The sequence below is a fragment of the Misgurnus anguillicaudatus genome, chromosome 4 (genome assembly GCF_027580225.2).
Source record: "Misgurnus anguillicaudatus chromosome 4, ASM2758022v2, whole genome shotgun sequence".
In the NCBI taxonomy this organism is placed as follows: domain Eukaryota; kingdom Metazoa; phylum Chordata; class Actinopteri; order Cypriniformes; family Cobitidae; genus Misgurnus; species Misgurnus anguillicaudatus.
Window position 1 is genome coordinate 33,628,054 of NC_073340.2, and position 25,302 is coordinate 33,653,355.

At 36.4% G+C, this 25,302-nt stretch overlaps 2 long non-coding RNA genes across 6 annotated transcripts in view; one reads left to right on the top strand and one right to left on the bottom strand.

Moving 5' to 3' along the window:
- The window catches only part of LOC129421253 (uncharacterized), a 192,463-nt gene extending 181,328 nt beyond the window's left edge, over nt 1-11,135 (bottom strand). For 2 of the 3 annotated variants that reach the window (XR_012369324.1, XR_008637041.2), the window contains exons 1-2: nt 10,918-11,134; nt 9,380-9,573 (exon numbers count right to left, since the gene is read on the bottom strand). This is a non-coding gene — a long non-coding RNA (uncharacterized lncRNA). Of the gene's footprint in view, nt 1-9,379; nt 9,574-10,917 lie in introns of all 3 variants that reach the window. The other variant, XR_012369323.1, reaches the window with a different exon arrangement.
- A 156-nt stretch (nt 11,136-11,291) lies between these two features.
- LOC129421252 (uncharacterized) overlaps nt 11,292-25,302 on the top strand; it is a 131,609-nt gene continuing 117,598 nt past the window's right edge. Inside the window, exons 1-2 of one of the 3 annotated variants that reach the window (XR_008637033.2) lie at nt 11,292-11,424; nt 15,765-15,888. This is a non-coding gene — a long non-coding RNA (uncharacterized lncRNA). Of the gene's footprint in view, nt 11,425-15,764; nt 15,889-17,188; nt 17,501-25,302 lie in introns of those variants that run through there. The other 2 variants (XR_008637035.2, XR_008637032.2) reach the window with 2 other exon arrangements.

Here is a 25,302-nt window from a genome sequence, read left to right on the forward strand (position 1 = left end):
GCAATCTCATGACAATTCATACGTATTTTACGAGTTGGCTAATTCATACAACAAACTCATGCATTTTTTTATAATTTGCTTTTACCCCATGACGTTTAGGTTAGGGGAGGGGTTTCATTTTTGTTTTTTTTAATGATATTTGTAATTTTTTTACAAATCACTTATACTGACTGATTCATACGAATTATCATTAAATAAAATATCAATTCTGACCCTGCACATATGTTTTCATTTCATCATCTAAACAACTATGTAGAGATTGTTTTAACAAACTTTTATCTTAGTTATAGTTTACAAATTTAAGTTGTCAAAAAAAAATTACATTACAGAAAGGTGATGTCTATGAACTTATTCTCCATCCTCATTCCCTCTATTTGTTTTATAAAATCATTTTTTTGGTTTCTACTCTTTGTATTTCTTTCATCATTTCATTCTTTCTCTCTCTCTATCTACCAGCAGGCCTGAGATTGATTAGCTTGCACTTTTTGCTCTCGTCTCTGCTTATGTGTGATAAAGTCACACCCGAGCAGTTGACCCCAGATCTCGACGTGTTGACACCTCTGTTCAATTCATGAGGTTCAATTAGATTCAAGCTCACCACAGGCCTGGCAAACAAGGGGCCGGTCGGAGGAGACGGGCGCCGTATCAAACATGCTCCTCAGGCTGGAGAGTGAGTAAATGTCAGAGGGGAAAGTGTTCCCGGATAACCTGAACGCACATTCGCCGGTCTAATTAACCCAGAGCCGGGGAGTGGGGGGGGGAGGAAGGAGATGACAAAAGAGCGTGATGAATTACATCAGTCGTACATCTGCTGCTCTCCACATTTGCCTTCTAGGGACGCCGGTGATGTCAAATTCAAATAACAAAATAGACAGAGGGGTGTTCGAAAAAGAGACCCAACAGGATTTGAATGCAGCTGCATAATCATAAGGTACCCTAAATCAATATTTTAGGGAAGCTTGCCAACATGCAACTACATTAAACATGCGTGCGTGTCATGCAGATATTCGAATTCAGCAATAAGTTTAACAAATCGTCTAAATTTTGAATAAAATATAGAACAAACTTTAACCTCATGCATGCAAAAAATACAGATTCATTATGGACTTACAGTACATACAAAATAATCTGTCAAAATATATTATATCGCAAAATGTTGTTGCAGATGTTGGCTATATTATAAAATAATTATATTGAAAAACATGTTTCCCTACATGTCTGCCTGTTACCTACATACCAAGATTGCTAACAATCTTTACATTGACATTTATGGCCTTTTTACACCTGATCACTTAATCCATTTTCTCTGATTGGACAGCTATCCAATCATGAAAAGACCGGGAGTAAATGCCCTGCGAAACGCTTTTGATATGGGAATTGGACAAGCATTAATGCATCTCATTGCGAAAGCCAAATACTTAGCAGTGTACTCCTCCCAAACACATCACTTGCAAGTTAGACATGCATGAAGTAAACACACAAAGACAACAAGCTTGTTGCTTTATGGAGTGACGACAGACAAAAACTTTCTAGAACCAATAAAATAGTTTTAGGGGAGTGCGAAATTGGCCAAAAATTAATATCATATCTGGATAATATCTATGATTTTGCTGATAAAGATAACAAATGCGTCTGTGAAAGTATTTTATTGTTCTAGCTCCCTCCTACAACATATTAATATAATTAAGGTTAACCTTGGTGTTTTTAAGAAAGGTATATGGATTTAAAACACAAGCACTCAAGTAAACAGTACTAAACAGTACTGTACTTGAACTAAAAATAACATTGTAATACAGCAACTCAGAAAGTGCAAACACAGCATAAGAAGTGATGCCAAGCTTTACATAATGGCTTATTGCTTTAATGTAGTGAGTTCAGCCATTTCATGTTATGTTTATAATAGTTCACGGTTCATAATTCATATTAGTGATCTTATAGTCCATTTGAAAATATTCTTTTGGACTGACTGTATTCTTCAGAAAAAATACTTTTTAAGTAACTTCCCGTTAACTGTCGCTGTTCTCTGTCCGTGTGAAGTGCTTTCTCTCACACGCGTCCCCCACTCATAACAGACATGAGAAAAACCATGGCCGGCTTGCACACGTCCTCCACTTGAAACATAGAAATTGCTAAGAGCGCGATCGGCTAAAGACGTCGATTTTTACAAAGCCGCAATCAAATGTGCTGCTACATCAAGCCTCTGAAAGCACATGCAAGTGATATACTCGATGATATAATTTTGCACATTGTTAACAATATCAACGATATTATTGCAAATTATAGATCAGAAGAAGGAATGCAGCATTTTTGATGCAGACACTAGCAGCAAGGGCATTAAGACGACGTCGAGCCCCATATATTGTAAAGACAACAACAGTGGAAACAGCTAGACGATCAGTCACGTGGGTTTAATGTTCGAAAGGTCACAATTACTTCGGCAAATGCGTTTCCATCTCCCATTATTCGCATTTACTCTTTTTTGCATTAATCAAAAACCACATCAAACTAGCGTATTAACTTTTTTTGAGAAATAAGTGATTTTTAAACAAAATTTGGCGTTTCCATCACTCGTGTTTGATGCAATACTTCAAAATGCGCATACAATCATGGTGATGGAAACATGGCAATTGTCCTGTCTCCCGCTGCACCTCATACTATACCGAGCAAACAAACATGCCATTGCACTTAAAACATCATTGCAAGTTCTTTAAAGGTGGAGTAATGAATAGAGTATTTGCTTTTGGCGAGGGGATAGAAGATCAATTAATGTCCGTTTAAGCAAGACGCATAAAGTGACCAGGCGTAAAAAGGCCCTTATTCAATTAGCAGACACTTTCATTCAAAGGAACAATCGCCATTCAATAGCTAACAATAAGCATAGCACAAAATAATAATTACACTACATTGCATGTAAAAAAATTGCTTGTTACTAAAATTATTTTGAAATGAGCCGAGAAACACACTACTGAAAATTTTGTTACAGTAAGTTAGCAGCTTCACAACTACACAGTTACTAAATTAATAGACAGACATAAATACCAACTGATCTCACAAAATCCATGAAATAATCACGCAATATTTTGCTAATTTTTGCGTGTCATTGTCACATACTTCCACCATTTTACGTGCCCGTGCCACGACTTTCTTATTCGTGTCAGTTTAACGTATTGGTCACTTAAATGTGTTTCCTTTTTTTTACCATTGTCGCTTGGGTTTGGGGTTAGAATGACTTTCTGTTACATAAAATGACATACAGTGGACATAAAAAGTCTACACACCCCTGTCAAAACTGCAGGCCCCTGTGACCTAAAAAATGAAAACAAGACGAATCACCCCGGAACCCGTTCCAACTCGACTCCGTACCTCCAACCTATACACCAAAGTCAATAACAACAAGAAAACTTTTGTGGTGAAAAAATGGCAAGCAAAGCCGCACAACAACCAGGCTGCACAAGTGTGCACACCCTTAAACTAAAATTTAGTTTAAGCACCTTTAGATTTTATCACAGCATTCAATCTTAATGGGTATGTGTCAATCAATTTAACACTTTTTGAATTTGCAATATTTTGCCATTTCTCCTTGCAAAAGCATTTTAAATCTGTCAAATTGGTTGGGTTTCTCCTGTGCACAGCCCTGTTCAGATCACCCTATAGATTTTGGATGGGATTTAGATCCGGACTCTTGCTGGGCCATTCCAAAACCTTGATCTTGTTTTGGTGAAGTAATTCCTTTGTTGATTAGAGGTGTGCTTTGTGTCATTGTCATGCTGTAAGGTGAAAATTCTCTTCATCTTAAGTGTTTTGGCAGAAGCCTTAAGGTTTTGGGCCAAAATTGACGGGCATTTGGAGCTATTTATTATTCTATCTACCCTAATTAAAAACCCCAGTTCCAGCCGAAGAAAAGCAGCCACAAAGTATGATGCTGTCACCTTTATGCTTTACTCTGGGCATGGTGTTCATTTGGTGATGTGATGTGGGTTTTATTGCACCAAATATATATTTTGGTATAACGGCCCAAGTTCAACTTTGGACTCAATTGACTATAATACATTATTCCACATGGATTGGGATATAGAAATATTTGTTTTTACAAACTTTAGATGGACTTGATAATATTTTTGGTTAAAAAATGCTTATAGCCCAAACATGAAGAATTCAGGAGATTTTTGTCACATGCAGGGAGCAAAAAGTACTTGCCAGATATGGTTACAATTCTTTTAATGTTGCTGTAGGCCTCTCGGCAGCCTTCCTTACCATTTTTTTCCTGGTTTTCTCATAAATTTTAGGTGTATGCCCTGGTCTTAGTAATGTCAATGTTGTGCCATATTTTCTCCACTTGTTGATTATTGTTTTTACAGTACTCCATGGTATATTCAGGGTCTTGGAAATGTTTTTAATCCTCTGTTGATTAAGATTTTTCAACAATGGGATCATGTACCTGCTGAGTAAGCTCTACACAGACAATGGCTTTTTCAGTGGGATGATACTTAGAAAAAATCCTTTAGGACCAGGCACACTTCATTAATAGTTAAAAAGTTATTTTAATTGATGAGAGGTATGTACTACTTCATATTTAACTTAAGTCTAAATGTGACTGGTTGCTTCTGAACACTGCCACAATCACTATTGTTAAAGGGTGTGCACACTTATGCAACCTGGTTATTGTACAACTTTACTTGCCATTTTTTCACCACAAAATTATTGTTAATGTTTTTTACTTTAATATATAGGTTTGAAGTAGGGAATTAAGTTGGAACAGGTTCCAAAATGATTCGTCTTGGTTTCATTTTATAAATCACAAAAACATGCTATTTAAACAGGGGTGTGTAGACTTTTTATATCCACTGTACTTACCCAAACACAACTCTAACCCTAACGTCAGGCGACAATGGTTTAAAAAGCATACGAAAAAATTGTATAAACCAATACTTAAAGTGACATCCTAACGCAAACAGCAAATCTAACCGCAAACCAAAGCGACAATGGTTTAAAAATAGTAAAAACAGTTGAGTAACCAATACGTAAAACTGACACAAAACAGAAAGCTGTGGCACGGGCACGTAGAATGGTGGAAATATGTGACAATGACACGCAAAAATTAGCAAAATATTGCGTGACTCTTTCACGGAAATTTGTGAGATCATGTTGCATAAAAATGACCCTAAGTGGAACTTTGAAAATAAGTCTTATTTTTTCCACGTTCTGATTCCTTCTACATGATGGATAAATCTTCTACCAGCTGCATCACTCATGGACAGATAAACATCCAGTAGTTTCTTAAAGGGACACTATATGAATTTCTCTGTGCCGCAGAGGGATCTGACTGGGCAGACTGACACAACGTCTTTCATTCTACACTTCCATCATAGCTGTGAACTCCAGCTCTCATGCCCGCATCTCGTTTTCATGATATTAGATTCATGATAGTTGTCAGGCCTATTTTGAGTGTAGCGTTTTTTCTTCTTTGTAATATATATAAGGTTATGTGACATCACCGTTCTTGATATATTCGATTTGCTTTTGAGCGCTTCGGGTGGAGGGTGTCAGGTTTCTGCCGCCCGGCGCTTGACACACTTTGTGCAGGGGGCAGAAGGCTCCACACTAGCTCTCCTTTTGCTCTTGTCCATTGGAAAAAAGAGCGAATGGGGCAAATTAAACTGTCAAAAAGGGAATTGTTCTGTCATCAGCATACCTTCAGCTCCGCTGGTGTTGCAACATCAAACGCGTTTCTAATTCTGCATCTTCTGCAATTCAGAGGACGCGTGATGGACTGTACAGTATGTGATGTCGTGAGACGGTCTGGACGAGGAGGTCCATGAATGACAGCTGTGATCAGTTAAAGGAGAAGAGCTGCAGGTCATGACCTTTCACATCAGGTTAAACCACTGATCCTTTTTAAGATGAAGAAACAAGCTCTCCTAAGGGAATAATCAGATTTTGCTAATCGTTTAAAGAGTGTCAATACAAAAATGCAGGATGAGAAAGGTTTATCAGGCCATATATATGATATATTAAATGTAGATAATATGTTAATAAGCTATTAATTACAACATAATTTTCTAGTAAGACTTCATGGTATTGAAGAAAATGTGCTCTTAAAAATTTGTAAATGTAAAATTCTATAACCAACATGTTTTGCTTGATTTCTAAAGGGGAAAAAAAGAAAACATCGCTCTCTCTGTCACTGGTAGGGTTGCAAAGGGGTGGAAAGTTTCAGATAAATTTCCGGAAACTTTCCATGGGAACTTGAAAATATTAACGGAAATTTATGGGAATTTAAGGGAAATTATGGGAATTATTTGGAAATGTAAGGAAATTTATATAAACTATATTATATACAACAATTTCGTTTGAAAAAAAGTTTGTTAGGTCAAAAGCAGAAATGCATGCAAGGTAATACAAATTTTGAAGAATCCTGATCCTTACACTCATCAAGCTTGAATTTATTTGATCAAAAATCCTTCAGAAATAATTTATGATTTGATGAGCATAAGAGACTTCTTTCAAAATCATTAAAAATAGTAATCTGGGTGGTACAGTAATTCGGTATGATAACAGAAAACTGGCTAGCAGAATGTAGAAGAAAGCATCACAGCTTGAGCAAGCGACATGATAGCTAGCCTCATAAATTATAAATGATTCAAGAAATTTTCTGTGCATTTTATGGAAGAATGCAAGTACACACAGGGGGTGTGGCCCCAATGGCCCTTTAGTTAGCAGTGTGTATGTGACTGAGGAATGTGCAGGGTAGAAATTCAACTGAAATTGCATTAACTCTTGCTGTTATAAACAAAATTATTCTGCAAGATTTTTTGTATACATTTAAGTTCCCTCTTATAGGCAACACTGCAATATTTTTCCTGTTAAATCCCATATATTCCCGTTAATTCTCATATATTCCCAGTTTATTCCCATTAAATCCCATATATTCCTGTTAATTCCTATATATTCCAGTTAATTCCCATATATTCCCAGTTTATTCCATTAAATCCCATAAATTATGTTTAATTCGCAGATATTCCCGTTAATTCCCATATATTTCCATTAATTTCCATGGAAAGTTTCCAGCCTTGAAAATTCCCCGAATTTGGCATCCCTAGTCACCGGTCTCTCTGCTATCTGCCTTGACCTACAACTTTGACTGCCCATAAATTTTTAAACTATTAAATTATTCTGTTAATTCAATCAATTGCGATATGCATATTGTAATTTGCAATCATTTTATATTTGTATATATCTTACAGCCCTGTTTTCTAGTTTTCCAAACCCTCAGATAAATAAATAAAGTAGATTTTGTCTCAAAAAGTTAAGCATTTATTTGGACAGGAAGGGTTTTTTGGAATTCTAGACAATTAGGCACCCCAACTACCCCAAAATTCTCATTAGCATAAAGCAAATGGATAAAAAAGCTAAGTTATCATTATCCGTATGTTTGATTAGTTTACCCGTGAAAAAATATCTAAACATCCATAAAAAAGTGCCACAATAATGTTAAATACAATAAAAAATCCTTACAATCTTAATAGTCTTCACTCGATCATTATTCTCTAAAGAAACATGATCCAACGTCATCACGGTCTAATGACGACACTGCATCCAACCTGGCCAGAGAATCATGTCCTCTCAGGACCGACGGTCCCTGTGCTAACACACAGCCTTACTGACACCAGATTTATGGGATGCATAAAGAATTTTGTGAATAGGAAAGGAAGTCAGGCTTGTTGCTTTAAGTCCTGCCCGTGTCAGCAGCACAATTGCTATACAAATCCCACCGTTAGGACCTCTGTATTACCGTTCCAGTAGCCCACCCTCCCAGATTGCACCTTGATTAATCTTAAGGGCTGGTAATCTTCAACATACACAAATACCGGCACAGTCGAATCTAAAGCTAAGACCCACACACGCTTACACACTTACATTAGATTGTGAAATGACTGTAATTCCCTACTGAGGTTTGGGTGCATACGCAGTTCCCCCTCCCTTCTTAAAGCTGCTCTCCAAATCCATGTTTAGTGGCTGCTGTAGATAAGAGCTAAGCGACACTACAATTGACGTGTATCCCTCTTTAGTTGAAGGATATCGGAGAAAAGCATTTTCCAGCTCTATTAGCATTTTGTTTTTAGTGGAAAGTGTTAACCTGTCTTACCGGAGTAAAGGCAGCACGCATCGCCCTGGGAAATAAACTTTTAAATGTATTTTAATTATTTAATGGTTGATTTGTTTGTTTGGGTCTATTTTTTTCTTATATTACTTTAAGAGTTGCATTTGAGGATAGATTTAGACCCTAACCCAATACTTTAAAAAGACATTGACTTGATAAGAAATAACTAATATAACAAAAAAAAATTGTTGGGAAAATTAGTTTGAAGTGTAAATAGATTTTTAAGTTTGGCTCACGTCCCCTTCGTTTACAAGGAGAGGCCGGGCTTATGACCTATACTGCCGCAAGCCACCGGGGGTGGTCGAAATGTTTTGGCTTCACTTTTCAAGACGTGTACGGCATGCCTGGTCACAAGACAGGTCCTTTCCCAAATGACGCACTTCATGTGGACATTCAGTCTCGTGGCCTTAAATTGCGTGTGCTTGCTTAGTCTACGAGTCGGTAGGGTGTCCCATCTGTCATTTTTATGCTCCGAAGTGTGCTCATCAGCGCCCCCTTTGAACCCTTGATGCGCTCTTCAGCGCTGCAGGCTCCACACACTTCCCAACCCAGAGGTTCTTGCGAAAGTGCAATCACCTGTCCGAAACAACAACACCACCACTTCTCTTCCTAATTCCGATGTGACGCTCGAGTTTGTCCCAAAATATGACTCCGGTGCGTCCTTGTGGACTCGCGTCAAGGGTCCCTAAGGTCTACACTACAAGTGCCTGGGGAATTCCACAAGTCCGAAGTGTGCCATTTGGGACAGGGCCACACGCTTACCTAGACAGCATTTTGATGACATCATGAGCATTGTCCATATAGAAAAAACTGGGTGTGTGTCCATTATTGATAAGAATCAATAAGATTTAAAGCCATTGCTACGCCACCATGTTCGAATGTATTGCTCGGATCTGCTTGTTTACGTTTTAATTTTGATAAATGTGCTGTAAATACTATTCATTTTCTCTTACTAACATATTGTTTCACTTTAGAATACATAAATTAACCCAATGGAGTCATTTGGGTTACTTTTGTGATGGATGTACTGTATATGTTTTTTGGGGGGTTCGCCGTGTTGAGCCCTGTATAAGAAGCATTTGTATTCAACTCCAGAAGTCATATATGACTGGGATGGCATGCGAGTGAGTAAATTATGACTGAATGTTCTTATTTGGATGACCTATTCCTTTAAATCAACCTGGTCATATAGTTTAATTGTAATATTGAAAAACATACCAGAAGTCCAGAAAATGGCACAAATGTAAATGTGTCTTGACACTCAGAACCGGCTCATTTCTTTAAGGCTTCTGAATAGCATCATGGGTCACGGCAACACTGCAGGTAATATATCGTCCTCGATAATGGCTGCATTTCAGGCTTCCCTCTGGATGATTGTGTGGCCGTGTAAAATCCGTGCCGGTCTCAGGTGGCTACAGAAAGAGAGAGGGGGTGCGATGGTGGTTTATTCAGCATACGGGTAAATGAAATCTCCACCACGCATAGGTGAGCTCCCGCAAGACTGCGGTATAAATTCATAGACACTGTGCATATGAAAACTCTGAAACAGAGAGAAACCGCGGGTCGCCAGAGTCAAGAGTGTTTGGAGCCGCGAAGAGCGCATTATTAAAGATGAATCAAAGACAAATAAAATAAATGTCAGCACACATGTTCAATTACACACGTTTGCCATAGTGCATTGGAGTCGAGCAGCCTGCTAATCACTCTAATCGATATGTAAATTTAAAGTAAACCACACGACATATCCTCCTGTGACCATATGTCTATGTTTAAGCTACATTAAAGAGCCATTAAAGACATGTTTCTGCCATGTGCCGTATTGCAAGTTGTGACATTTATTTGATCTCACCAGAATTGAAAAATATGAAGAGAGAAGAGTAAATAAAAGTGACATTTTCACCTGTCTTGCAATATTCCTAAGTTTTTAATGAACCGGGTGGATTTGTAGGCTTTGCATAAAGGATTTTGGGAACTTTTATTATTTGGGCTGCTGTCTCCTGACTGACACATCCTCACTGACACACAAACTATGCAATAAATTGCTTTTAAAGATCAACCAATATTATTTTAACAGGTTTTTTTATATTTAGATATCCATTCACTGATACACAGTTTTTAATTGTTAGTTTTTTTATTTACTATTTTATATCTGCATTTAAACATAACAATAACTAAACATTTTATCCGCAATAATCACAATCATAATCCTGATGAATTTGTTAATATTAATTCATATAATAAAATATAATGGTGCTAGTACTATTACTACAGTACTACTGCTGCTGCTGATAATAATCTGTATTATTAAATAAAAAATATAAAGTTTCACGTTTGTATCTTGGGGCGCCTACAGGCAGACGGGGGTACTGCACTACATTCGCCACAGAATGGGCTTATATGGGTTTCAAATACTGTTAAAATTAATTAAAACAAAGTTAAGCCTTAAGTTACTCAGTCATCTCATTAAAATAATAAGATAATACAAATAAAACAATACATTAAGTTAGGCAACAGAATGGGCTTCTTGGTTTCCAAATACTATTTCAGCTAACTAAAACATTTTTAGAAACAATTTACAGTCATCAGTGGGTACATTTACACCTGAACTGAGGTAAAAAACTAAACTAACTCACTTTGAAACCGAAATCAGTGCACAAACAGCACAGTATTGGTGTAAATGTAAACTTAATTACCAAAATGCAATAAAGTTTGGGGCTATTAAGAATACTTTACATTATCTGTTATGTGCATCGCACCTGTTGTTTTTGAAGCGCTTGCCGTCCGTTTCCGCAACTTTAAACTTCACTCTCTGCCACATCCGCACCGCATTCAAGACTTCTACAACGAGGGAGTTTTAACTTATTTCACGCGTTTTTACTCGTTGCAACGTAGAAAACATAAATCAAATCCTCTCACTGCCTTACACAACAGGCTTGTTCGACTTCATGTGGCACCGCAAGAATGGACAGCCCGATGACGTCGAAGTACCGCGAGAGCGATTCGTAAAATCATACGGAGGAGTTTGCTTTTTAATCGCTCTCGCGGAACTTTGACGTCATCCGGCTGTCGGTTCTTGCGGCGCTGCATGAAGTCGACAAAACAGAGCACGTCTTCTCACTTGGAGCGCGTGGCCTAGTCCATTTAAAAGCACGCTCGGTTTGGAAAACACTTGGGAAGTTAGGAGGATTTATGACTGGAATCTCACTTTATATTTTGAAATATCCAGTTAAGTACATTTCACAGCTCATCTTACTGCAATTATCGTAAGTAATTTTTTATTTAAATGATCTTGTCTGTTATGTATTTACAATGTAAATACTGAGGTAAATATTGCCATTAATGTGCTATGGAGGAGTCATTACATTCTAAAGCTATGAATGAAAGCATTACTGTCTCTATAAACTTGCATTTTTGTCTTTTAATGGGGTTTACAAGAGTTACAAGAGAGAACTCTATACATATCTACACTATATAAAATCAAAAATATAACATCTTATATGCTAAATGATGCTTTAGTTTGTCAGTATAAAATATCAATAACTTTAATAATCACATGTGATTTAGGCTATATATGAAGTTCTATGGCAGAGGCTATATGATAAGGTTTAAGTTTAAAGTGTTGTATTTGACAGTTGATAAGTAAAGATAAGTTATTTGCCTAAATATACCAGCCTTAAGGAATGAAATAAGTTCCATATAAAGTGTAAACCTCTCACTTTCATAATTTTACCTTTCATGCTACTTTTTAACAGTGCATCCCTGATTTTTTTGGTCACAAGCATGACTTATTTTAAAGAATTAAGGCCTATACACTGAGACTCTGTGAATCTGGGGTGCTCTGGGAAATGTAAGCCCCAGTTATTTCTCCAAATTCACAATTCCGACTGCTGACCTGCGTTTTCCCTCAGCATCCCCTTAAGATGACGAGCGTCTTACACTGCGCTTTGGTAAATCATGCAAACAAGAGAGGAAAGGGACGCAGTAGTCCCCTTTGCATTTCACTACGCTCAGAAAATTGATTTACAAACCACACAGGTCCAAGAGATGAACTTGCAGTATGTCAGAGAGGAAATGAAGCCGTTTATGAATGCGGACCATGTTAAGGGTCTAAACGTTCATAACTGTTGTTACCAAACTAACAACCATTCAACTCATAATAAACCTTTAGAATGTAAAGGGCACATATTATGCAAAATACATGTTTACAAGATTTTGACATAAATGTGTGTTGGCAGCGTATGAACACAACAACCCTAAATCCACCCACGGATTATTTTATAAATCCCATTAAACCAAAGCAGTCTCATTAGACATGAGACATTTTGATTATTTTGTTAATGTGACATCACACTGATAACGCTCTGCCCACAGCCACTGGCTAACCCAAAAGCTTCTGTTTCTTGTGTTTGTTAGCATGTTGTAGCGCTAATGCGGCTACCCTTACAAAAATTAACCATGATTTTACTACAGTTAGCACCAAAAAACCATGATTACTTTAGTAAAACCATGGTAACCACAAAGTAACTATGGTTTTAAACCATGGTTAGTGTAGTAAAACCATGGTTTTGCTGATAGTAATCAATACACCAAAAAAACATGGTTACTACACTTTTACCACAATAAAGCCATGGTTACTTTTCGTAAGGGTAAACATACTATTGTGTCAGACTATATTCACAGCAATCAGATCTATTTTTAACTAAATACGCTCACTGTTTGATGGTAAGAGAGTGAGGGCATTAGCTCATTCAAAGGTACACACATGAAACTGTGTTTTTGCTCCCACCCAAATAGGGGCATTTTGGACATGCTATAACAAATGACCTGCAGGGTATTTTAAACTGAAACTTCAAAGACACATTAGACTTATATTACATCTTATATTACAAACAAAAATAATTTAAACACAGGTACATTTTTTAAGTATTTGTGAGAATCTGTCAGTTTGTAAAGAAAATAATTTTGACGCGTCTCATCGTTGAAAATGACAAAGTTCAGAGAAAGTTAAAGGTCAGATTTTTAGCAAAATAACATTTTTCTGTGAAATAAGGCATCCTTAAAAGCTAGGTGTGCTTTTAGCTGTGTGTTTCTGATGTAAGTTTTGTGAGTGGAGTTTACATCACATAAAAAGTATTTGGCGAATAGCTACCTCACATACTACCGTAACGCTGCACCTTTGTCATTTAGTGTTGGGAGAAAGTAACTTTTTTAAAAAGTAATGCATAACAATAATTACAATACATTACGATAATTGCATTACACTAATTGTGTTACTTAGTTACTTTTCATGGAAAGTAATACTTTGTTACTTTTAAGTTACTTTTGTGTTGCTTGATCTCTTTTCAGGTGTTTTTATGGCCGAGTAGTTCTGCATTCAGAAATTGCATATTTCCATCGCAAAAATGTCAAGCTCTGGCCAACCATCTCCGTTTCTGACTCAAACTGTTGCCGCTCAGACGCGCACGCATAGAGTGCGTAATTCTACGTGACTTCGTTTAGTGTAATTCAGTAATTTTTTTAATTGAATTAATTAAACTGAAAAGTAACTCGCATTACTTTTTTAAAAAGTAACTGAAATATTAATGTGTAAATGTATAAAGTAATGCGTTACTTTACTGGTTACTTCAGAATAGAGCCCGACCGATAATATCGGCAGGGCAATATTGTCTCCCGGTATTAGGCATTTTCCAAACTACGGTATTGGCATTCATAATGGCCGATAAATGAATATTTTTTAAAAAATGGACTAAACAGCCTTCAACCATGTCATGAGTTTTGCGTTTGTATAGTTTGTCCACCAGAGGGCACTCTACAACCTCCATGTTGGTAACGCGAAATTTTAGTTAAAACTCATAAATAACTACAAATAACCAATGTTAGGGAAATCTGTAAAATGTTTTGTTGCGCGTTTCTGAATTAAATAAATAAAAATATTGGTCGATATATCGAAATATCGGATTTTAAAACCAACAAACATTTGTATCGGTATCGGCATTTAAAATCCTTTATCGGTCTGGCTCTACTTCAGAAAATTAATATTATTACGTTATGCACGTTAATGCGTTACCCCCAACAGTGGTAATTTTTGCAAACTGAGGGACAAGTTAAAGTTATGTTCTGTAGGTATTACCAGTAGGGCTAGGATAATTAATTGTGATTCTGTTTGCTATGCTCAGTGAATTACTTTGAAATGCCGCTACATCCAAAAGCCAGATGGCGCTCGTGCAGAAACTCAATATGCGCCAAGAAGAAGTACCATTTACTGTACGCAGCTTGCTTTAGGAAATGCCTATTAGCATATCACGGTTCTTCAAATTTCATGATGATAAAGAATATATATAATGATTTTGTTTGACGAGTGTTTTCAAATGCATGTTTGACTTAAATGTTAGATGGATAAGGACTTCCTACTGACAAAAAGCCACCCATAATACATGAAAGAGCTGTGCAAACATCGCCTTTGCGATTCACAATCTATTTCTGACTGCTATTATAAGTATGAATCGACCCAATTAATTAAATTTAATTAAATTGCGAAGTGTTAAACTTTTTGTGCCAAATGACACAAGAAGACCAGAAAGCTATATAGAAAGGAAATTCTACATCAAAACAAAGCCAACATCTCATCTTCATGACTTGAACATATTTTACATTCGTAAGACATATTCGATATGCGCCGTTGCTAATTTAGAGTCTGCAGTCACTTTTTAAGTCGCCCTTTGTACATTTATTCCTTACAAGCCTGCCAGAGCACCTCTCTTCACCAACAAAAGCAGTTAAAATCAGTGATTGCTTTCAGAAACTTTAATTACGACTGGAAAATGCCTTTCTTCCATATAATAGATTCCAATTGTTTCAGCATTATCTACCATGCAAATAAAATCTACTGTATTCCACAATATTCCCCGGATTAATCACTCTCAAAATTATAATATGCTCTTGAAATGGCGACTAAAAAGCCAGTGCCGTTGTTGACGTTTTCTCTTTCTCTCTCACACACACTTTGAGCTATTATTATGCATATCCAGGTAGAAAGTTAATTAACCCAAAGCTTAAGCTAATTATGATAGCAGAATGCTATCAACCAAACACTTTCAGTCAGACAGCTGTCCAGAATTTCATTTGCTAATCATTTGTCTTTTGCCGGAGCATATGCTTGGTTTTCATGCTATCAGAGGCACAACAAGCAGCTGAGAATCATTAACTAAAAACAATGTGCATAAAATCAGGGCTAGCTTTAGTCAGACAAAAAGCCCAATCCTTAGCCTATAAAAAATAATCATTGTTTGTCAGCCCTTGCCACTTAGAAATTTAAGCTGATAGCACAGTGTACGTGTGACTTGAATTCTGATATGCCAATGTATTGTTTATATTTATATGCAAATGAGGGGGCATGTTTATTGTTTATGCGTGCCGTGTTAATAAGACACTGGCCTATTGCGGGAATATTTAAGCCTGCTTGTATCCAAACACATTTTTTATATTAATCAATTAAATAAATATATATAAAACATAAACATTTTTTATATTTAATGCTTGTAGGGTCATATTTGTTTTAAAAGAGACACTTGAAAGTCTAATTAGTTTTTCACATGTGTTACAGGAAATTACACAGATGGACTGAATTAATTTAGGTCTCTCCATTTCCCGGAGACGAGAGGGCTCTAACAGACGCAGACGGGGAACGACGCTGCATCATTTTCTGTCCTGAGGATAAATGATGCAAGGTCATGTTTACCTTTAATCTTTTCGGCCTACATGTGATGACATCTTAAATATTGTTGCTGTGGCATTTTCACTGATAAAGATGGCAGCACGGGCAGAATACAAAGTTCCCTTACTGTTCATGCATGTACATAACATATTCATAATATATATATATATATATATATATATATATATATATATATATATATATATATATATATATATATATATATATACTTAACCTCTTTGTGCTTTACCTCACTCTCCCACACATTTCATCCAAACAAGAAAAACTTTGAAAAAGTGCCGTTAGCGCGAAGTGAGCAGAAATGATTGATATCTGGATCTTTCTCTAGCATTTCCGAAATCAAACATCTCCAGCGCTCCTACGGTATATGACACGGAGCTCTAGAAACATCTCGGCCTCAGACCTCACCAGCTAAATTGCCTTCACTCGCCAGCGTCGGATGACAGATAAATTGATCAAAATATTGGAAAATAATATCCTGCCCAAACTCGTTGAACCCCGATTTCCAGTCTTTTGAATTTTTCATACGGGAACAAAATGAAAAACGGTTTTGATGTGTTTTCCTTCCTCCCTTTCCCCCGCAATTATGTAGTGCTCATTTGCAATAAGGTCGACTCATACATCAAACACTGTGTGCGCTGTAAACAGAACGTGGCACTTTTTTTCCAACGGTCCCAAATCATTGTAAGCACAGGAAGTCAAGTTGGGAGTCTATTGGCTTGAAAATAATGTTGCCGAGCTTCAATAAATCTATAAATTTGACACTGGCCTTCAGGGCCTCATTCGACGCAGAAATCTTTATTACGGTTATGTGTTGCTGGTATCAGTTAAAAGAAATCATCTTTTGAAGCTCTTTTTAGAGAGATCGAAGCATGTGTCTTAAAGAGGTTGGAATAATTTGAAGATCATCTTCATATCTGACATTACGTTTCCAGGCTGATAAAATTTGACCGTCCTAAGCAGCAGATGAATTTAATTGAACGAATCTGAGACTTTCATTTTTTCTAGATATTTGAAGCGAATCTGATGGTGACACGATATTGTTCCACCAGCTCTAGTTATGTACATTTTAATCAGTTTGATTAATTATGCCTGAAATAACCATCATTAGCCACCAGCTTTCACTTCTGGTTGTGTTCAGCTGCCTTGCAGTCTACTATGAAGTCAGTTTAGCATAGTATGTGACCAATTTGGGCTCCATGTAGGCAGCTCATGCATTGTACAATACCGCTCCCCAGGTGTTGACTCACAATTTATTTCACTTTAATAAAGTCTAATGTTAGCATGTTTAATAAGCATTCCCAAGTATTGGGTAAATATTTTGCTAACCTCATCGCAAGGCATTATGGGATTGTTTTCTCCACAAAAGATGTTTGCAGTTCTAGACTTTGGCCAAATGAATATATTGGGAATATTTATGCTGCTTTTTATTTGTTTCTTTGTTCCTGTTGTGTCAGGATGTTTGCGTTTTAAATGCAACCTACATAGGCGGCTCACTAGTTTATTGAAACACAGTCTGTGTCTCTCTCTCTCTTTCTCTCCATCTGTGAAGTTTCAGTGACGGATGTTTGTGGCAGGAAAGACCTCTGTCACAGGAAAATGAGGTGATCTATCATTTTAAGATATGGTCTTCATATACTGTTTACTCGGAGATATCACTTGCCTCCAGCCAATTTTGACCGGGGACATTTTGTGATATAGCGGTGATTTGTATGGTATCACAGCAACAATAAAAGCAACCCCTGAACTGAAAAAAAAATAATAATAACACACAAGCTAATATGTCCTTTACTTTCTCTTCTCCTATTGTGTTCTTGCATTTTCTCATCTTGCAAAGTGCTAATTTGAAGTCTCACCGATATCCAGAAACAAATCCGATAGTCGTGTTTTCTTTTGCTTCTGGGTGAACAGGCCAGAACTTATATTGAGATGTCCCTCATAAGAATCTCTTCTGTCCTATTGGCAATATAAACGCTGTGTGCTTGAATCCATCCGGCAGTCTTGTTAAGAGCAGAGATAGTGGTGACAATGTAAAGTGCAGGGTTTTTCTTTTTGCTTTTCTGCTACGCCGGCCGGATATGTGTAATGACTGTGATAGTGTTGAACCATGCACATTTTCTCCCATCTATCACACAAACACACACACACTGGCGCTCCTGTATATCCTCAGTCCCACCATCATCTTCTCTCAGCAGTTTTATTTGTCCCTGGACACTGTGAGCTCTAATATAGGTGTGCTGGTGATACTACAAACTTACTGTACTCACCGTACAGCCTTATGATTGGTGAGCCATTGGACCAGAGAGATGGTGTCTGTGTGCAAATCTAATTCAACTCCTGCTTTGTTCTGTCTGGTCATTAGGAGGTCTGTATAGATGCTCTTTTGACCTGTAGATGGGCGCACATGGGTTGTGTCTACAGAAGACTCGTATGTTGTTTTAAAGAAAGTTAGTTAACGTAAATGTTTTTGCATGCTTTTAGGCCAATTATCCAATCCAATTATGATATTGAATACATGCCCGAGTCAGTTTTTATCTTAAAATTTAAAGAAAAACCTCAAAGATTATAATTTTTTAAAATATTTTTAGGAGTCAAATGTTTTGCATAGTGATATTTTTTCATAACCAGGACCCCCAAGCAGTCTCATTTATGTGTTTTTATTATTATTATTATTATTATTATTATTATTATTATTATTATTATTATTATTATTATTATTTACATTTAGTGTTTAACTCTTTCCCCGCCAGCATTTTTCATGATTTTCACAAAAGCTTAATGCCTCCCAGAAAATGCTCTTCTTTAAATATATAAACCTGCAATATATCAAATGAAAGAACAGACCCTATGCTTTCAAATAAACAAAACAAAAAAAAATTTCATCCTACTTTTATTAGTTCTCTTTTTATCACCTCTCAATAGGGCTGGGTATCGATTTAGATGTCTCAGATCGATTTCGATTCACAAGCTATCAAATCGATTCGATTTCGATTCTCGATTACATTTTCAATTCTGGTTCTCGTGTTGGTTTTTATACTCGATTCTCGGTTCAACTCAATGAATATAGATTTAATACAAAAACCATATTAAAGGCAGAGTCCACGGTGTTTGAAAAACGCTTTGGAAAAGGAGACGGGCCGACTACCAAAACACACTTATAGCCAATCAGCAGTAAGGAGCGTGTCTACTAACCCAGAGCCATAGAAGGATAGAGTTGCGTCAAGTCCGTTCACTCCAATGGAACGTTTTTTTTTACAGCAATGGCGGACCACGGAGTCTCTCCAGAGTTCCCGGAAGTCACAGTCAGCTCCATAGAGTTGCATTAGAAAGATTGAATGTGTTGAACTTAATACAAGTTTTAAGACTTAATACGCTTGATAAATATGATTGTATGTTAGCAATACATGTGAATCGAATGACTTTATGCATCAGTGTGTTTGTAGTGCATTATTTCTCATTTAATTAGTACATTTAGGGGGTGTTAGTAGAAAACGGGTCAGGCTAGGACAAGCTGTGGATAACTTTAGCAACACACAACAAACCACGAACAGCCTTGTATTGGTAAATTTCGTTTTCTTAATGCAGATTAATCCATTATTGTAAATATTGTGTAATTAGAGAGGCTATTAAATAAAGTGATGGTGGTATAAAGTGCATATTTATGCATGAACGTATTGGTGTTTTTGACACTGTGGTTTTGCTGGTTAATAAATAAAATAAATGTATTTATTAATAACTTGTCAAATGTATACTTACATAGTTAAGAGATTAGTAATCATTTAAAGTGATGATGATGTTATTTCCCATCAGATGTTTATATTAACAACAAAAAGAAAACTACACTAAGCCAGAAATATTATTATAATTTATAATAAATTAAACAAAGTGCTTTGTAAGTCTTTTTTTAATGTTGTGCTTTATTCATAAATTAAACCAGTATGAGTTACATTCACAGCACATTCACTTTTTACATTATAAACAAGCATAACATTATAAACTTACATTAGTACAGTGTGATGCATTTTAAAGTGGCTAAAGGCAGCGTAAAACATGTTAACAAGCCACATACCAGCAGATGACCATACAAATGTTCCTATATTGGTGGATTTAATTTGTCAAAAAACATTGTTTATATTACTACATAACAATACTACATTCACATTTTGATGTGATATATAAATATTGTAAAAAAATGCGTTTCTTGACTATAAATTAAGAAAAATCACAGTTCTTTGCCTCTAACTCAATGTATTTCAATGGCTCACTATGGGCTTTTAGGAACTAACTGAAGTCTCCGCGAATCACGTGACGGCCGAGCTTCTGGACTTCCGTTGGCACAACTCTGTTTCTCTATGGCTCTGTACTAACCGACATCCTTGCCGGGTTGCGTATGTGTGGGGCGGGTCTATCAACAGAAGGTCCAGATTCTATTGGGGTAGGGGCGTGTTTGTTTAGGTGATTTCCAATATCAACATTGGCTTTCAAACATCGTGGACTTTAATAAAAAAAGAACAGTGAACAGCAGTTTACAAGTGTGTAATTAATAAAAAGAAATTAAAAACCACAACACTATCGTCGTTCCCCATTTTAAGCACTGAATGAATGAATAACAGGCTCGCCTTTCGCTCCTTGGTAACATCGTGCAAGGCAAAAAAGAGGGTGACATCTATTGAAGAAGACTAGTAATTAGAATTAACGTTAATCTTACGTTCAATGTTTGCGTAAATAAATATGAATGAAAATCGATTCTGCTCTTTGAGAATCGATTTTGAATCGACCACGTTAAAAAAAAAAAGAATCGAAAAATAGATTTTTTTGCCCAGCCCTACCTCTCAAATATGGGTATGTTTCTTCAAAAACACCAAATTTTGAGCAAAAAGCTGAGATAATTCAATTTTTTTGAAGTATTTTTGAGAGATATCAGAATGGTCCTCAAAACATACACAGACATACGGCTGTTTGCAGTAGGGCAATACTTCCGGGTTTTATAAGTTCACCTGGTGAATAATAACGGTATTGCGGATTGACGGAAATACTCGTCAATGGCGGGGGGAAGTTAAATTGTATTTAAAGGAAAACACCACAGTTTTTCGGTATTTTACTATGTTCTTGACTCAACTTAGACAAATTAATACATACCTATCTTTTTTCAATGCGTGCACTTAATCTTTGTACAGCGCGTTTATGTGTTAGCATTTAGCCTAGCCCAATTCATTCCTTAGGATCCAAACAGGGATGAATTTAAAAAGCCACCAAACACTTCCATGTTTTCCTTATTTAAAGACTGTTAAATGAGTAGTTACACAAGTAAGTATGGTTGCACAAAATAAAACCAACATGATCTCACAAAGTTCCGTGGAATAGTCACAGAATATTTTGCTCATTTTTCCGTGGCATTTTTACGGATCTCCGCATTTTCACGTATTGGTTACTCAACTGCTTTTTCCTATTGTCAAACCATTGTTGCTTCGGTTTAGGGTTAGATTTGGTGTTTGCGTTAGTATGTCACTTTAAGAATTGGTTTATGCTATTTATTTTATGTAAATCTAACCCTAAACCGAAGCGACAATGGTAAGAAAATAGAACAAAACAGTTGAGTAACCAATCCGTGAAAATGCCACGGAAAAGAAAGTCCGTGGCAGGGCCATGAAAAAATGCGGAGATCCGTGCAAAAACATTTTTTAGCAAAACATTCCGTGACTATCCCATGGAAATTCGTGAGATCATGTTAAATAAAACATGATGATTTTTAAGCAGATAAAAAATTAGAATTACATTGGATGGCGGAAGAGCAAAACAAACCAATAATTATATATTTAAAATGCCATCATGTTGTCATCTTATAAGGTTCGTGGCAAAGCTCCAAAAAGAACATACATCTACAATTGTATAACAGTTTTAAGCATATACAACGTATGACAAATACAGTAATGAGAATGAAGGATCATTCAAAATAATAGGAAAAAACATAATGATAATGAGTATGTGGGTGCCAAATTGTCATGAAAATAACACCACAAGCTTATTCTTATACCAAATATAGCTTTTATCATGTCTTTCCATTTGATTTTGTGGTTAAATATGGCCTGAATGTGTTTTCTTGAGAGGGATGCTCTTTATATTAGGCTGTGTTTAACACATTTTACTGTATTTGAACCCATGTGGGCTTTCCTACAAGTCTGCTGATATATTGTCATAATAAAATTTCATATGTCCATATTTCTGTGTATCCCACTCACCCCTAGAGTAAACCAGAAGACCGCTGGCTGAAATGTGCAGAACTGTGTGTATATACATATACAATGCTATCTATCTCATGGCAATTCGTACATATTTTATGAGGTGGCTAATTCATATGATCATCACATTTGTACATTTTTGTACAATTTGCTTTTGCCCCTTTGACGTTGGGGTTAGTGGTGTTTTTTTTTTTTTGATAATCAAATGTGTTTTTTTATGATTCACTTTGTACAAATGCATACGAATTCTTGTTGGATCAGGCTGATATATATATCATCAATCTAGTAGATCTGGCGTAGTGCTGCGTGCGTTAAACGCCTCACATTGTTTTTCAAACATATTTGTTTTCATGATAAGTAAAGTATGGCTTATTGGTGCCATGTGGGATTTCATATGTCCAGAACCACATCCCATCTGTGGATGCTTTTTCAGAATCGACCGTTTCTTCCATATTTCAGCTGTTCTCCGATCTGGGCCTGCACAGGCTCGTCCATTACCTCCCTCCTGATGTCTGTCAACATAAGCTTTTCTAGAGTTAATGATCCAAACAAATGTAACAAACTCAAGAAGGGTGTTGCATGGCATTTTAATCAGTATTATTTCAGTTTAATTATGAAAGGCCAGTATGATGTTTGTTAAGCAATCCATACCCTAAGTCAATGTAGCAAAAAACAGACATTAAGCATGCATTACTCTGTGGTTAATAAAAATTACACGGGTGAAGTATCGTGCTTACTTGGCATTTCCCCTATAATGTTTAATTTCATACGTGGTCTGAGGAGAAATTTCACGACGAGCCATAAATACAATGCAGAATTATCCTTCAAGGAAATCTTCATATGTGGATGTTTGCAGGTTCTTTGTGCTTTGAATTGTGAGTCATAAAGGACATGTTTTTAGCAGGTTTGTGTTCTTGGTTTCAATGTTTTTCACCAGGTCAGAGCTTAGTAACCTGTTAACCCTTTCACAGTGATTAAATAAAACACATTTAATCGTGTAATGTCAGATAGAGTTTGTTTTAACAATTGACCTTTCTGACTCTAAAACAGACTATAAGACTTCTCAAGAAAAGCACTTGTGTTCCTATCGATTTGTTATTCCTTCGACTAGTTTAGTTAAATATTGATGGACTGAACACCTATACGTATACTGTATGCAAAATAGTGTTCATATGGTTAAAGTGAATGTCATTGACAATTGCTTTACACATGTCATGAAAAATATGACTGCATCTGATATTTGTCATTACATTATGGAAAGTAAATATGAAAGTCTGTTATTATTTGTTTATTTGTGCGTTTTGTCATTTGCACTGTGTACTATAGCTGTATGACAAAACCAATAGGATGCTCTATAATACAAGATTTAAATTGGCTTTGTGAAAGAAACACGACAAAGTTATTTACTGATAATATTTGTGAATCACAAAATTAATTTGCATTCATCTATGGTTGTTCTGTATCACATGACCTTTTGTGTGATTTTAAGATTTACTACATTAAAAGTTACATTTTGGATTCATAAATGTAAATATTGTTCACGCAGCTCAACTGGATGCTCAATTCTGTCTAGAGCCGTGTGTAAGCAGTGCAAACAGTTGTGTGTTTGTTCCCAAGGATGAGGAGCCGCTAAACATCATTCCTGTCAAAATGAGATAATGATATTAGGGGTGCACCGATATATCGGCCGATGATGCTTGCTATGCTTCTCAATGAATTCTCCATGCGATACGAATTTATGAGACTTGAACTTTGGTGCAAAATCAAAATATCTTCGCACAAGCTTGCGTTTCTGGTCTGACACATTCGCATGCGTATGAATAGAAGTTAGTGGAATGAAAAGTGAAGTTTGAACACTCCTTGACACTTTAAATGCACAGTAAGTCACTTTAAATGAATGCATTTGCCAAATGCACGAATGAAAATGTAAATAATAACATATAAATAATTTATAATGTTAAGTAGTTCAGTTTGTAGCTTGGCAGCCTTTGCTTTATGCTTTTATTGTACTGTATAACAAGAAGCACTGTATTCTGTTTATCGTTGTCTTTTGTGTTCGTAGTTAAAAGACAGAAAGTCATCAGATTTGGAAAACATGAGTTTGAGTAAATCATTTTCAGGTGGTACTCCTTTAAGCAAGTTGCTGTTGTCTGCAACACTTTTCATAAAAGTGCAGCTAGAGTGAATTTTAGCTGTAAGCCGAAGAAGATTACATTAAACTGTAGTTGTGGGTTTATACGCTGTGATAGCATGAAGTAACTTGCATGTGGAATGATCTGATCATCAGGGACCTATTGTGTAATTTCTTCCTCATTTTGGCCCGTGCTAATATGGCATATGCGATTAGGTCTGTCTTTGGGAGCTAGCAAAGACCTCCAAATCAAATTTGGGTCCTTGACCAGAATACCAAAGCATATTAAACCCAGAAATGATCTAGTGATGCAAATCATTAAACACATTTGCATTTGCTTACTGAAGCCTATCACAGAAATTAAACTCCAGAATGGAGAGAGAAGCAGGAGAGTGAGAGAGAGAAAAAGAGAGAAAGTAGTGTCAGGTAAAAGGTAGTTCAGAATGATGTGTGTTGCTTTTATATCAACTTAAATTGACTTCACGTGCACTGGATTATGGTGCACAAGTCATGTGGACATTGTTTATGAAGCTTCTGGTGCTCCACAAACACCAGCGGCCAGTAAATATTTGTTAAGAAACCCAAAAGCAGAACGAATGCAGTGAACTTATAATCGTCATGTGGCCTCTTAAACTTTTATCAATTATGCAATTATTTAAATTACAATTCATCAGCAAGCAAACATTTCCGTTATGCCACGCATTGAGCGAATCTAACTAATAAACTTATAATTCGTCATACTTCTGCCCTCTAGCTATTATCCGAGGTTTAAGGAAGGCCAACATGGAAGAGAAAGGCGATCTTGAATGGTTAGCTTTTCAGCATCTCAATGTGTTGTCAATTACAGCAACAGATTCCCAACATCACAAAAACTGACAGTGCCGGGCGTACTCGTCAGATCCGCATAATCCAGCTATCGGGTGGCTGCGGGGTGAATCGGGGTATCGAGGGTCGTCCCGAATGCTGCCGCATATAAATAAATATACCTGCCCGAGCAATTTAGAATTACAATAAGGATGCTCAAGGTCTTTATGGA